The sequence below is a fragment of the Magallana gigas genome, chromosome 9, assembly GCF_963853765.1.
Source record: "Magallana gigas chromosome 9, xbMagGiga1.1, whole genome shotgun sequence".
NCBI classification, from domain to species: Eukaryota; Metazoa; Mollusca; class Bivalvia; order Ostreida; family Ostreidae; genus Magallana; species Magallana gigas.
Genome location: NC_088861.1, coordinates 1,651,706 through 1,666,614, shown reverse-complemented (window position 1 = coordinate 1,666,614; position 14,909 = coordinate 1,651,706).

Sequence of the window (14,909 nt, the reverse complement as noted above, 5' to 3'; positions counted from 1 at the left end):
ATGGTGAAACTTGGAAAAAAATGTTTTTATTATTAAAGATTGAAACATATCTTACATGTAAATATAGTAAAACCTATAAGAAAATAATGATAGTATGAATCATAAGAGGTTTTGGTGGTTAAGGATATTAATAACATGGTCCGATAATAAAACAGTTGGCATTAAACCAAAATAATGGTACAGCCTTATTAAATAATTATATTTCATTGGACTTAACTTTTGTGCAGTCAGTGGGTTCCATTTACCAAGAAGACTTTTATCCAACAAATCACAAAACGCATTCTTTTGTAATTGTGCATAGTTTAATTCACGAAAGTACCCCCTTTTGAAGTAATTCATTTCACAAACATTGTGCAGTCATCAATTAATTTGGTTCCAAAGTGTAATCCTATTCTTAAATGACCTTATTTCTCTATTTAAAACCTATCAATGACAAGTATTTTTAACCATCGACATCTTTACGAGACGTAGTATTTATTACAAAGACTTTGTCAGCAAAAATGTTTTAGGTGTTCCTTGCATTACTTTAGACCGATTAACAATGGCATGATTGGATATTGTAATTTAACAAACATGATTCAAAATCTCAAATTACAAGTTCTTTTATGAATTTACAGTAATTAATGAATATTGTCATATGTTATCATATTACATATTACAATTAAAATAAAATATGCAAGTGTTGGCGTGTTCTAAACATACAATTATTAAAAGGTTCGACAAGCAGTATCAAGGAAAGTGAAGAAATATGAATCAAGGACATTATCAACAAAAACATCAAAAAGCAAATTTGTAAGTTTACATTTTTTTTTTATACATTTAAAAAGTAACGTAAGGTATTTTATTCAGTTGCGAATCTATTCGTGAAATACGATTTGCGCTGATTTCATTTTACACCCCCTAGTCAGAAGACAAAATAAAAAATGTCATCACTTTGCATCACACGTCGACATTTTTGTAAATTTCTGTACAAAAGTAGCTGAGCTTATTAAGATGTTGTACGTTGTTACTTTCTGATTAGCTTTAATATCATGAATTGCGTCAGTCATCTGTCAATATTTTTCAAAGAAAATACCCCCCTCCCCTTACCGAAACTATGTAAATGTAATATTTACATAAATAGATAAATGATTTACTCATGATTTTTTTTTAATTTTTTATCTATGAACGTTTAGGTATCAAAATCAAGTTCAAAGGAAATGCAAAGTTTTGAGGAATCAAACGGTAAAGTATTTTCCCCATTTTTCAGCAGATCTCCATCGCTTTATTGTTTAAATTACATTATAATATTTTGTACACTAACAATAACTTATCTTCTTTTAAAAACAGAGGGTTTTAGAAATGAATCAACAGGATTTGCGATACCAAGAATAGATTCATCGGTATGTCGCAAACTGTTACAGTCAAAGTTGTTTTTGTGATAGTTTTAACAGTGTGTGTGTATTTTACAAAATCATTTATTTTTCACAGGGTGTTGGACAACATGGACCTTTCAAGTCAAGTTGACGAAGTCTTGCGTGAAACGTGAACTCTTAAATATTTTTACGGAGCCAACCAATCATATTACTAAATTATGTTTATTGAATAATTCGAGTAAAACAATGGACTTGATAAAGAATTCTTTAAAACAGAATTTTAAAAAAACCCGGTAAAAAACAATTTTTTTTTATGATTGTTTTAAAATGAATACAAGAAAAAAAGAGATTTAATAATGATTGTGTGTGTTGTGTTGTTTTCAATATTATGATACTGTATAACTGTTATTTACAATTGTTACTTATCAGAATAAAAGAAAAAATTATAAATCTTCTTCTAAATGATCAATAATAGAGTCTTGAGGTGTTTTATCAGGGAAAATGTATCTATAAACATTGCATAATATTTTTATCACAGGTCTTGTAAACAAATTTGATAAATCGCTGATACCGTTATTTAGTAAGTGCTATTTACTGAGAGGGCCTGGTCCTGTGTTATCTAACAGGGTCATGATACCTTGTTTTGGCATACTTAGGAATATGTCTTTTTTAGCAACTAATTTACTGTAAACGTACTACATTTGGGTGTGTATTCTATTTAGCGTTTATGGCGGATTGCGACTTCCGCTTAATCAAGTACATCGCTAAATGCCATGCATGTATATATAAGAAAAGTCAAACGTTCAAAAACTAATTTCCAAAAAAATAGAGAACACGCCAAATATAATACGTTTACAGTATGAGGTGTGCAGTAACATAAATACGTTTAAAGAGTGTTCATTTATTAACATATATACAAAATGGGTAAAATGAAAATGTCAATATATGCGTTTAAATGTTAAAGTATATTGCGCAATACATGTTCTTGCAATTTGACACAACACCATTTTAAGATTTAACATGCATTTAATTGTCTCAGCATTTTCCCATGAAGAAGGATTTTTTTAGATTTAAAACTTTTAAAACATTTTTGCAATTAAATGTAAATGCTCATGCAAGGAATTGAGATATCAAATGCAAAAGTATTAACCTGCATGAAAGAAATGCATTTCTTTAAGTAAAACACTTATTACCGTGGAAACACAGATTTAAAATAAAAAATATAAATAAACGAAAACATAAAAAAGATTGATAGCGAGCGCAGCGAGGCGGCGCTAAGCGCCGCTTGCGTAACGAGCTCCATAAACAACGTGTACGAACGGAGGAAATTCGAATTGAAATATGCTCATAGTTCAAAAAAAATTTTGTGGACCCGCGTGAAAAAGTTCTAGGCTACATATCCCAATAATCCTTTGCGGTGCATAGCAACATGGTGGAACAGACAGCGTTTCTAAGGAAATTTCTTACCTCTAAATCGCATACATCTATTTTATTTAACAATACAAAATCCTTTAAAAACACTAAAGAAACAACACATATGCACATTTGCTTACGTAAAAAAACTGTACCTATCTGAACTTTTGTTGACATAATTATGACGTGTTTCCTTCCCCGAATTTATCCGAACATTTACGAAAACTGTCGAGAGCAAGAAAGTTAAGTATGACGTCACAGTGATCTCGCACTATCATTTAGCGGTGGATCAAGCATCTTTACAAGATGTAGGAATTACTCAGTATCGGTGTTAATGGCGACTTTTTTGCTATATAGTTTTGTTTTGATATTTTTTTTTGGTAAGTAAATACACATGCAAGTTCCATGCTTAATTTACTGTATATTGATCCAAACATATATGCATACGTTGGTGACGAAAATTTATTAAAAAAGAAAATTATGAGATCTACCTGCAGCCACGTCATTTTGAAATAAATGAATAAAACAAAAATGAGAAAAAATAAAATGTTAAATATCTACATGTTTTTTTTATAGTTGCATATGTGGCCAAATCTTTAAAAAATATTGGATATCACACACTAAAAAAGGTGAGGGCAAATGTCTACAACGCATATATAGCATACAACAAATTAAAAAAACAATTAAAACAAAACTGATGCTACTGAAGAAAATAATTAAAACACAAATAAGAACAAAGGACAAAATGAGAAATAACACAGACCCGTAATTTATTGTTTACTGATTTAATGATCATTAATAAAAAGCAATGAAACAAAACATAATTATATTTACATAAAAAAAAACTTAAACGGCTTTGTATTTTGCATAAAGATATTTTAATAAGTCTGTTTAACATTTTATCAATGCTCAGTGATACATGTAGTTTGTGTGAGTGTACTAGCCTAGGGTGGGACAATTGGAATAACTGTTTAAGTCCACAGGTTGCATTTAACAATGATGAGAGATGTGTAGTTCCTTCTGCGCTTGACCCAACGGTCACACTGTAAACATATTATAACGAATCTGATGCATTTTGTAATGCTTATTTAGATACTTGAAAGAACTGCAGGAGGTACGGTTTAAGAGATAAAGGTGATAACAGCGTTTACTTTGATAATTCAAGTTTGCTGAAATAGATAACAAGATAACGGATTCTTTTTAATTTCTTCACATTGGCTTTGTTAAAAGAAGACAAGTCGTTGCAATTTGCACAAGATTAATATATTGCTATTAGATTATGATAAGAGACCAAAAAACCAAAAAAGCAACAAAACAATGACTCGCTCCATAATTTTGATATTGTTGATAATCGTAATAAGTGGTAGGAATAACAAACAATAGACATTACACGTTGCAAATTTGTGGTGTGTGAAGAGTTAAATTGAAAAAAAAAACGTTAGCGGATTACAACTGAAAGAATACCTACCTGAATCAGGATAAAATCTTTGTTATATTATTAAAGAAGTACATATTTTCTGAATATCAAATTTAGTAGGTTGGGTGGTCTTCCCTCTACCTTAATCTAATCTTATTTTTAAATAAATAAAATTCTTAGTGCTGTGCATTGTGTGAAGCATGTTGTGAAATACGACCTTGGCGAATTGATAAAAAAAAATCAGAAATTCTGATACATTAAACTTTGCATTACTTAATATTTAATAACTATAACATCATAGAACCCCAGCCTAGATAAGACAATGAACTATAATATATACATTTTTTATTCGTGGTAGGGGTAAACTGTTTACATAAAATCATCTTAAGACATTAACCTTCACCCCACATTTGAAAGTCGTTAAAATATTCGAGAACAATGTATGTAATGATTGAAGGGATAAACATGTCGGTTTACTCTTTTCATTCTAAATTTATGTGTATCTAGTCGGAACCCCCTCTGCCTTTCATAATATCGTGGCTCCCAAAGTCCACGCAGAAAATATAAAAGCGATGTGATGGGGAAAATTGCACAGGATTATGGGTAGTTCAGAAGGCAGGCTAGCACATGACACATTTATGTTTATTAGAATGGGGATCGGGATTCCATGCCATGCACACATGTTAAAATTCAAAAGCGCTGAGATAATAAATATATCAGTAAACAATATAGAAACAATTGGTCATAACTACCTTTAAACTAATATACTTGTTATCTTTACTAATATAATGTTCATATATCATGTTTAGAGTAGACCAATAAACTCTAAGGTAGAAGTGTGAAAACTATGAAACGGAAGAATATATTAAAAGGTAAAGGGATGTTCCAGAATTTATTGCTTTTATATGTTATCATAACACTTTTTCAATTTGACTTCTTGAAAGGATTGTCCGATACTCGGGCTGATTTTAAAACCATTCCTTTCGTAGAGATAACTGTTCATCATAATTTATATACTGTGTCAAAAGAAATTTTCTTTCATGCCTTTCAGGCACTTTGCAAATTCGGTTATTTTTTTAACAGCTGATTAAGTTTGCAGGAGCCATTGCACATTTTGTTGGTCAGAGTTTCTGGATTGGTGAATATGACGTCAAGTAACGTCATATCTAAAACAGCGAGTGATGTTAGGCAAGTTTCAAACCGAAAGAAAATATTGTTATGCTTTTCATACAACATTTATATACAGCCTAAAACACTTCACATTTTCTTTACAAGCACATGCATATGGACCACGTATTGCAGTCCTTTTTTGAAAAACGGAAACTTGTTACCCTCTAAACGCACGTGAAACGAATTTTGCTAAACTTTATTTATGAAGGGTTTTTTTGTAATTGTTTTTATCATTAATCCCCATCCATCGGTTTTGGGGAACTTCAAAGCCACTTGATATGTTAACGGGTATTATAGAATTAATATGATCTTTTGTATTGTCTATCAAATTCTATTCATTAGCCTCGGTCACTAAACAGAAAAAAAATTTTGCTGCCATTCGGTATAAAAAAAAATGAAGTTAACGAAACAAATAAGATCTGCCAATTATTTTCTTTTTTTTCACAAATTTTCAAAATCAAAGTAGAATTTGAATAATTTAATGTATTTTCGTGATTATCTTTAGATCGCAAATTGATATACAGTACCCATAAATTGTATCTGGTATTGTTTGCTGTATCACATTTTTAATTGCAAAAAAATGACAAACGCAAATGATTTTTCCTATTTCCACAAATTTGTGACAAGTGAAATGATCAAGATACGCAGTATATTACGTGATCTCATCCCTTTATATTTTTATTTACTGCTCATTCAAACTATTATTATCCAATTTCATTTTAAATATTTCTTCGCTTAATATGCACTTCCCTATTTTTTCTATCCGAAAAAAATTCATGTATTCCCTATATCACAGGAAAAAATATCAATATAAGTAAAACCTTTGTTATTGTGCATGATATAATTCATCCAAGTACTTCCCAATACTTCTATAGGAATATAGGAAAATTATATTTTACGGACATTTTACAGTCACCAATTCAATCGGTTCTAAAGTGTAACCCTATTCTTAGTATAATATTAACTCTCTCTTAAAACATGTAATTGACTAGTCATCTACTTTTTTAAGAGACGTAAAACTGATTACAAGAACAATGTCAGCGAAAATGTTTTGTATGCTGCCGGCATTATTTTAGACCGATTAACAAAGCCATGATTTAATATTCGAATAAAACAAAAATAATTTAAAACTACACTTAGTATTCAACAGTTCTTATATGAATCTTTATTAGCAAATGAATATTGCCATATGTTATTATACATATTACCAATTAAAAGAAAATATGCAAGTGTTGACATGTACAAGAGAAGCAATTTTAATAGGTTCGACAAGCAGTACAAAGGAAAGTGATGAAATATGAGTCAAGAACATTAACAACAAAATAATCAAAAAGCTTTGTACGTTTACATTTTTCTGCAATTTAATGTAATGTATTTTATTTAGTTGTGAATCTATTATTTGAAATACGATTTGTACTGGATCCGTTTTATTCATGCTAATTTTTCACTGACCTAGTCCAAAGACTGAATAAAAAATGTCATCATTTTTTATAAATGATTAAGATCATGACATACTTTATAAACGAACATTTAATAAACGCTTAGGTATTAAAATCAAGTTCAAATGAAATGCAAAGTTTCGAGGATTCAAACAATAAAGTATTTTTTTCCTTTTTTTTCATCATGCAGATTTCCATTACCTGTAGCACTTTTTTGTTTTTATTACATAATATTCTCTACACTAACAACCATTTGTCTTGTTTTAAGAATAGAAAGTTTTAGAAATTAATCAACAGGATTTGCGACACCAAGAATAGATTAATCGGTATGTTGCAAACTGCTACAGCCAAAGTTGTTTTTGTGATATTTTCCAAAATTCGTGTGCATTTTACAAAATCATTTATGTTTTACAGAATTTTGGATAACATGGACCTTTCAAGTCAAGTTGACGAAGTCTAGCTTGAAACGTGAACTCATAAATATTTTGACGGAGCCAACCAAATCAAAATACCAAATTATGTTTTAAATATACCACGAGGAAAAAACTTGACGATTAATGTTTTGAAGAATTTTTTTTAAAAAAATAACTGTTAAAAAAGTTTTTTAATGATTCTTTTGAAATTATAAACAAATTAAATGATGATTTTGTTTATTGTGGTGGCCTCAGTATACTGAAAAAAAACCCCACCTTTTATTAACAGTTGCTATGTAATTACATTAATATTTGATAAATGAATAAACCTTATCAACATTAACATGTTAATAGCTCTCAGACAATCAACATTTTTTTTAGTTTGATCAACGATAGATTCTTCACGTGTATTATCAGGGATAATGTATCTGTTGACATTGCATAATTTTTATCACAGGTTATGTGTATACCGCTATAATTATTTTTATTTACTGAAAGGGTGAAGTCTTGTGTTATCTAACTGGGTCATACTTTACCTGACGATGTATCAGGTTTAGTAACCGACTTAATAAGGTGTATAATAAAATGAATACGCCTACACAATTTTTATCCAATCATTTACATAATGAGGAAATAGAACTTCATATATTGATTGGTATGTTAAAATGAATTAAACGATGTATGTTCGTGCATTATGATACGACAACATTCCCAGCTAAAACAAGTAATGTCTTTATATTATATTTATATTAATATGAAAAAATGGAGAAAATTGTGAAACATTAAGGATGTTCTTAAAAGCAGATGGTCATACAAAGACTAGCAATCTCAAATGCGGAGATATTTACCTCTTTTAAAAGAAAAGCATTTATTTGAGAGAAAAAAACCATGTAAAAACCGTTTAAACACAGTTTTGAAAAAAGTAATAAAAATTATCCAGAATTAAAATTAAGTGATATACATGTAGCTCGTCTGATGCGTATTATATCTTGTTAGAATACTTTAAAAAATTACAGGTACGATTGTCAAACAGAGATCAGGACGATAACAGCGTTTACTTTGATCATTCAAGTTTGTTGAAGTCGATAACGAGACGCCGAATTTTATTTCTTCACATTAGTTTTGTTAAAAGAGGCCAATTCTCCGCTTTTGCTCAAACATTTCTATTTTTAGGTTATGAGATAAAAGAACATAAAAAAATGACTTGCTTTAAATTTTGGATGTTATGGATCATCGCAATAACAGGTAAGAAAAACAAAAGTCTTGAGAGTAGTTCGTAAAGAACATTGACATTTTACGTTGCAAGTATGTGCTGTGTCAAACATATATAATAGTTTGAGACTAATGATTAGGGTAGTATTATCTTAACCAAATATATGTCAACCTGAAGCTGGACCATTTCAATGTGACAATGAATAGAAATAAAACCGTACAGTCTTTTACATTATTATATATGATATAATTTTTCTACCTTTTTAATCATGATATTTGTTTATTTGTCACTACTACGGGTTTGTTAATTTTCCATACTTTAATTATTTGAAATTTGATTAAATTGATGGCATTTCTGCATTTACTGCAAATTGTCCTACCTTTCGTTTTGTCTATATATTCAGAATTTCCAGACAAAATTTTCTTCTTTTTCTTTTAGCTTACATTTTTTTCTCCACTTTTTATAAGTAAAATGGAAATACTACATTTAAAAAAAATATTTCTACAGTAAGTTTCAAATTAAAATATCACGGTGTTTAGCGATAAAAAATGCTTTTAAAAATGTTTATTATCAAGCTGCATGGGCTAGTTATAACGTTAATTCTAATTAATTTACGTTAACAAAAATACTATCACATTTAATTTACCTATTAATTCATGTCGCAGGACATGTTGCCTAAGAGATATACCATTGTTTATTGTGTATATGTGGATGTAACGATATGTTTGTGTTTTAATATTAGTGTAAAGATGATTAAGGAAAGATTAAAAGAAAGTAATTGATATTTAACTTCCTATTAACCATTGTAATGAATAATGATTGACCAACGTTTTTACCTCGCGAAATGAATAAAATACTGTTATAATATTTGGTGCAAATACCTTGCTAAAGCTTTAATGCTGCAAAACTAAAAAAAAAAAACTAGCGTCATCCTAGTCTAAACTCTGATGTTCACTTATCATATTTACATGTACATCCTCCTAAGTTTGCTGACGATCAATCTCACAGTATTTGCATGGTTCCCTACTGTACACCCTGAATGCTTCCGGGTCTGTAGTCCTTGGACTAAATGAGATTAGTGGTACATGTAGTTTCCTGTGAATTCCTAAAATGGTTCTTTTCCATGGCCAATGTCACAAAGCAATGTTACAAGCTGCTGTAAAAAATTATTGAAGTAATAAATCAACTGAACTACAGCTAGATATCAGTGTTGGCAACAGATAATGGCAACACGCTCATTTGAATTAAAATGATAATTCATGTCTCTCTATATAATTATTTCATTGTAACATGTAAACAAACGAATTACTTTCGGAAACTCACATCTAGGTCTCACTTCCGCCGAAGACATTTCAAATATTCTATAACGAAAAACTAGTGTCAAGAAAACACTTTTAAAACAGAATAAAAGCATGATACAAAAGACTCACAGCATTATCGATAAAAATAAAGCGCATAGCGACCACACAGGTAAGATAAAAGCTTGCCACGTTATATATAGTTATAGGGCAACCAATAGAATACGACTTTTTTTTACAATTATAGCATAAATACATAACGAATAAACCGTACAGTGCTTCCTACGGTCTGCTTTTCGTGCTCGAGTTATGAAATTAGATGAAGCTCAACAGCCCCAAACATGCTGTCAAGAATAGTCTTGCTACACTTATTCGAACCTAGTAAATTGATTGATCAGCAACAACGTCACCGTAAAATCCCCTGGTTATCAAGAATTATGGATAAAATCCGGTCACATTTAAATTTAAAGGGTTGTGAAGCTAACCTGCACAAGCATAGACACCAAACCTTTCACACATTACAGTTTGATAGTCTTTAATAAGAAAGTATGCCTAGCAATTATTGCTATGTGGTCTCGTTGCCATTGTACTAGAAATTCAATTATGGCAAAAATTGCATTTTAAAGCTTATTTTAAAATTTATAATTATTAATAATAATATCAATTTAGGGTTTCAAGGTGGAGAGCTTATTAATAAAAATTGCGACTTTTCAAACAAAAGAAAAAGAATTATGAATGAATGCCCTGTAACCACTGTCTTAGAGACAATGCCGCTTATTATAGAGAGGTTAAGGTATACGTTTACTCAGAATGAAAAAAAATTCCACTGATGATAATGAAAAACCATCTATTGTGTGTTAAAGACCTATCATTGTAGTGCTATTTTCCACTTTCAAAAAAATAGGTCAATGACCTACTTTTTGAAATCATGGCCACTGAATATTTTTTGAAAATATAAGAAAAGTCCCTAAAATTTTTTTACCATGATTGAAATTTTCTTAATTATGAAAATAATACAAATTGCTTAGCTCTTTTAAAAATGAAATACAGTTTATGAATGGCAGTGACACTGAACAGATACAAAGCATTAAAGCAATATGAGCTGCATTTTTCATGCTGAATTTTTTTTTTACTAAAATGTTCTTTTCTACTAAAATGACAAAAATATCATGGTTTTTAAATTTCTGTTAGCCATATTTTTGTGGAAAAGGCCGTTAAGAAGCCTTATTTGGAGCAAAATTGAATTATTGTCGTCCTGTACAAAAACTGATTTGCTATATATTCCTTAGAAGAAAAATATTTCCTTTGACAAAAATTAACGATGTTTTCAAATCTTATTTTTCATAAAAGTTTGAGTTATATGCAGACTTATCATACTTACAGGTTTTTGCAGCAAAATAAAATTCTAAAAAATACAGCTCATATTGCTTTAAGTTTTCATCCACAATTTTTTTTAATATTCCAGTCCGAATTTCCTCTATCAGTTTTCAAATTCCTACCCTTTTTTGATTCAATTTTACAAAAAATTGAATGATGATAATACTAAAACATTTATAGCTTTAAACTAGGCATATTGACCTTACTCTGCTGGTATAAAATTTATATGAGGTCAATGATCAAGATTTTGAGATATGGTGTCTTTTATCGTTTTTAAGCATTTTTCAATATTTTTGTAGTGTGTGCCATTCAAATATCTAAATGAAAAAGTGAGATAAAACCAACAGAAAATATGCAAAATTATGTTAATTAACATATAAAATCTTAACTTTGAATATTACAGTACTAACAAAAATATTTAAGTGAAATACAAAATCTGAAAATTTTAGTCCGAATGTCCTCTGTTTTGCTAAAAGTCCAACTTTGTTTGAGCCTAATTCCATGATATAGTTAAAATATCGAATGTTTTGTCAATAATAATTCATTTCATAAATACTTTTAGTGTTTAGAACAAATATTACTCATGACATTGAACTTTTTAACAATCCGGATTTTGAGAACTCAAACCCTGAGTAAACGACGTCCTTAAGCATTTGAACACATTCTTCTACGGGTACGCATGGAGCTACAAGTATGTTTACACGTACACGTAAAAAAAATGTATGTTTGATAGCTTGCACGTGTAAGCGAACGTGTAATATAATAAGATTTAGCATTTTCAACATGTTTAGTTTACTCTGTTCATGAAATAATTATAAAGATATGATGAAACAAATACCACATTCGTCCTCAAATTATCGTCTGCTTTACAATAAACAACGTATGATATACACAAAGTCTGTTTTTCTATTTAAAAATGATTCAAGTATTCAAGTATTCACCTCCGTGTACCTTAATTTAAGTCTACACGTTTTCTAAAACTTGTAGAATTACGCGGTATGCTGTCGTAATACCATAAAAATATTTTATGGGATTTCCCTAGTTATACGTACTCACACACGAACACGTTCAAATACTTAACCTCTCTATTGATGTAAATAATTATGCTATAATTTTGTTTTTATGTAATTATGCTTCTATGTTATAAACTATTGCACTAAAGAGACAGTACAGCTGAAAACACATGTGTGAAAAACTTAAGATTTACCCATTGTATCGTTAGGAAATAAGAAATAACGTTGATTGTAATAGTTAAAATACCTAAAAACCCCTTTCACATACCTATTAATTTAACTATGAGCTTCCGGAAATTTCAGGGTCGTACAAACCGGAATCATCTTATATTGTTTATTTGTACCACATGGATTTTGATTAACATTAAATATTGACACGTGCTGAAAACTTCAAGATCTTCACCCTACTACGGTCATCATGGTATACATGTACGAGGTAAAAGGGACTCTCTAACCGGAACACATCATCACTTTCTCGATAAATCATTAAAGGCTTACCATTTTCGGTTCATTTTAAAATGAACAGACATAAATATGTCAAATAACCCCTCAAGGGCCACACTTACAAATTGAATTCAGGTTCTAGCAACTCCTATTATAAACAAGCAAAAATAATACTACGGTTATTTTAAAAAAAAATTAACAATTACATTTACTTCCTAGAAGAAGTAGAAAAGAAATATTTCTATCATCAAACTTGTCTAGGAGAATCTTCGCAAGCCCTGTATGTGTTTTGTTTACAGTAAATACGCATGCGTAATAGTATAGAAGGCTGCACCTCGTAACACATTGCGTTGTAAATATGTATGGGTTATTCGTAATTATTAATTCTAATGAAATATTTTTTGAAAGTTTATACATTTATGAGTATTACAAAAATACCGGACCCGATCTGAAATTTTTTCAAGTCAATTTTTTTTTTTATAAGATACGCCGTACTGTTTCCTTACCAGTTTTGTCTTCAACTGATAATGTGTGTTATTAGGCGCTACAAATGTACAACAGCTCTGATGACGAAATCCACATATTCACCTTTCTACACGTATACATATGCGTACACGTTGGTTTGCGGAACCTCTCTAATGATACAAAATTGAATGCAAGTCTTTTTTGATTTCTTTTTTTAGAGGTGGTGCACTACACCTTGAAATATTTTCTTATTTCAGCAGAAAACTACTTGATTTTTATATATATCATGATGGATAAGAAGTATTTAAGTCAAATAGGCAAAAAATGTGCAATTTTTGGATGAACAATAACATTTTTGAAAATTTAATTTAGTAAAAATGAACAAAAGCTCCAGGCGGATTCGAACTCATTGCTACAAATGTACAACAGCTCTAACGCGTAATAATACAAACAAATACCTACACTTTCAACCACTAATAATACAAACGTTTTATCATTAAGCGTTGCAAACGCACCCTTTAATAGAGAGCAGACCAACGGCTATGCGTACTTATACGTGTAGGTTACAAGTACCAGTTTAAAACTCTTTTAATATCAGAGTATAAATACAAGTAGACACAGTCGAAAACTGAAAGTAGCGGTGTTATTTTTATTGAACATCGTCTTTTAAAGTAATTATAATATATGTACGATTTTTTAATAACAGATAATATAATCAAGAGTCATCACATGTTTACCACAAACTGATTAGTGTATCAACACCTCTACCACACAATAAATTTTATTGGAAATTTTTGTTTCTTGATATCAGTAGTCGCATTAATTTTTAAGGCTTTACAAAATAAACACATTTTTTCATATTAATAGCCAAAAAGTAAATATAACCTACAAGTTTAACCTTACGTGTATTTTGCAACCTACACGTATGGTTATTTGTGTTTAAAGAATTTCGTCATTACAAAAACTGATGACGAAATCCACATATTCACCTTTCTACATTGGTTTGCGGAACCTCTCTAATGATACAAAATTGAATGCAAGTCTTTTTGATTTCTTTTTTAGAGGTGGTGCACTACACCTTGAAATATTTTCTTATTTCAGCAGAAAACTACTTGATTTTTATATATATCATGATGGATAAGAAGTATATAAGTCAAATATATAGGCAAAAAATGTGCAATTTTTGGATGAACAATAACATTTTTGAACATTTAATTTAGTAAACATGAACAAAAGCTCCAGGCGGATTCGAACTCATAATCTGCGGTTCAGAAGCCCAATTCTTTAACCACTTAGCTACGATGATATACAACCGAATCTAAAGTTATAAACAATTTTATTAATTATGAAACTTATTAACAACAGACAGACAGATAGAGATAGATAGATAGATAGATAGATAGATAGATAGTTAAAATATAATAACAAACATGTTTATAGATAAACAAAATCATACATAGCTGCAATGTTTAGATAGACAAATCAACAGACAGACATGCAGACATATAGATAATAGACAGATATATTTTTAAAAAATGCAAGTTTTAAACACGAAAAACAACAAATTATATTTTTGGAACACGTATATGATAATTCGAAGTTGAAAAGTGGATTTTGTTTATAAAATGTTAATTTCTAATGTCTTGTTGATATTTGGAATATTTGAAAGTTGGTCAACCACTCTAAATAAATGTTTTGGCACCTTCTCTAGTTTGAGAGATCCGAGCCATGCTAAAACTACAAGGGTTAATCCAAAAGTAATGTTACACTATGCACCGTGTTTAACACAGGCGCTGTATTGTATGAAATGATCGATCAAAATTTTCCTTATCAAAATTTTAATTTGAAGAAAAATTTTGATTTAATTTTGTTGAACACTTTACAAGATATTG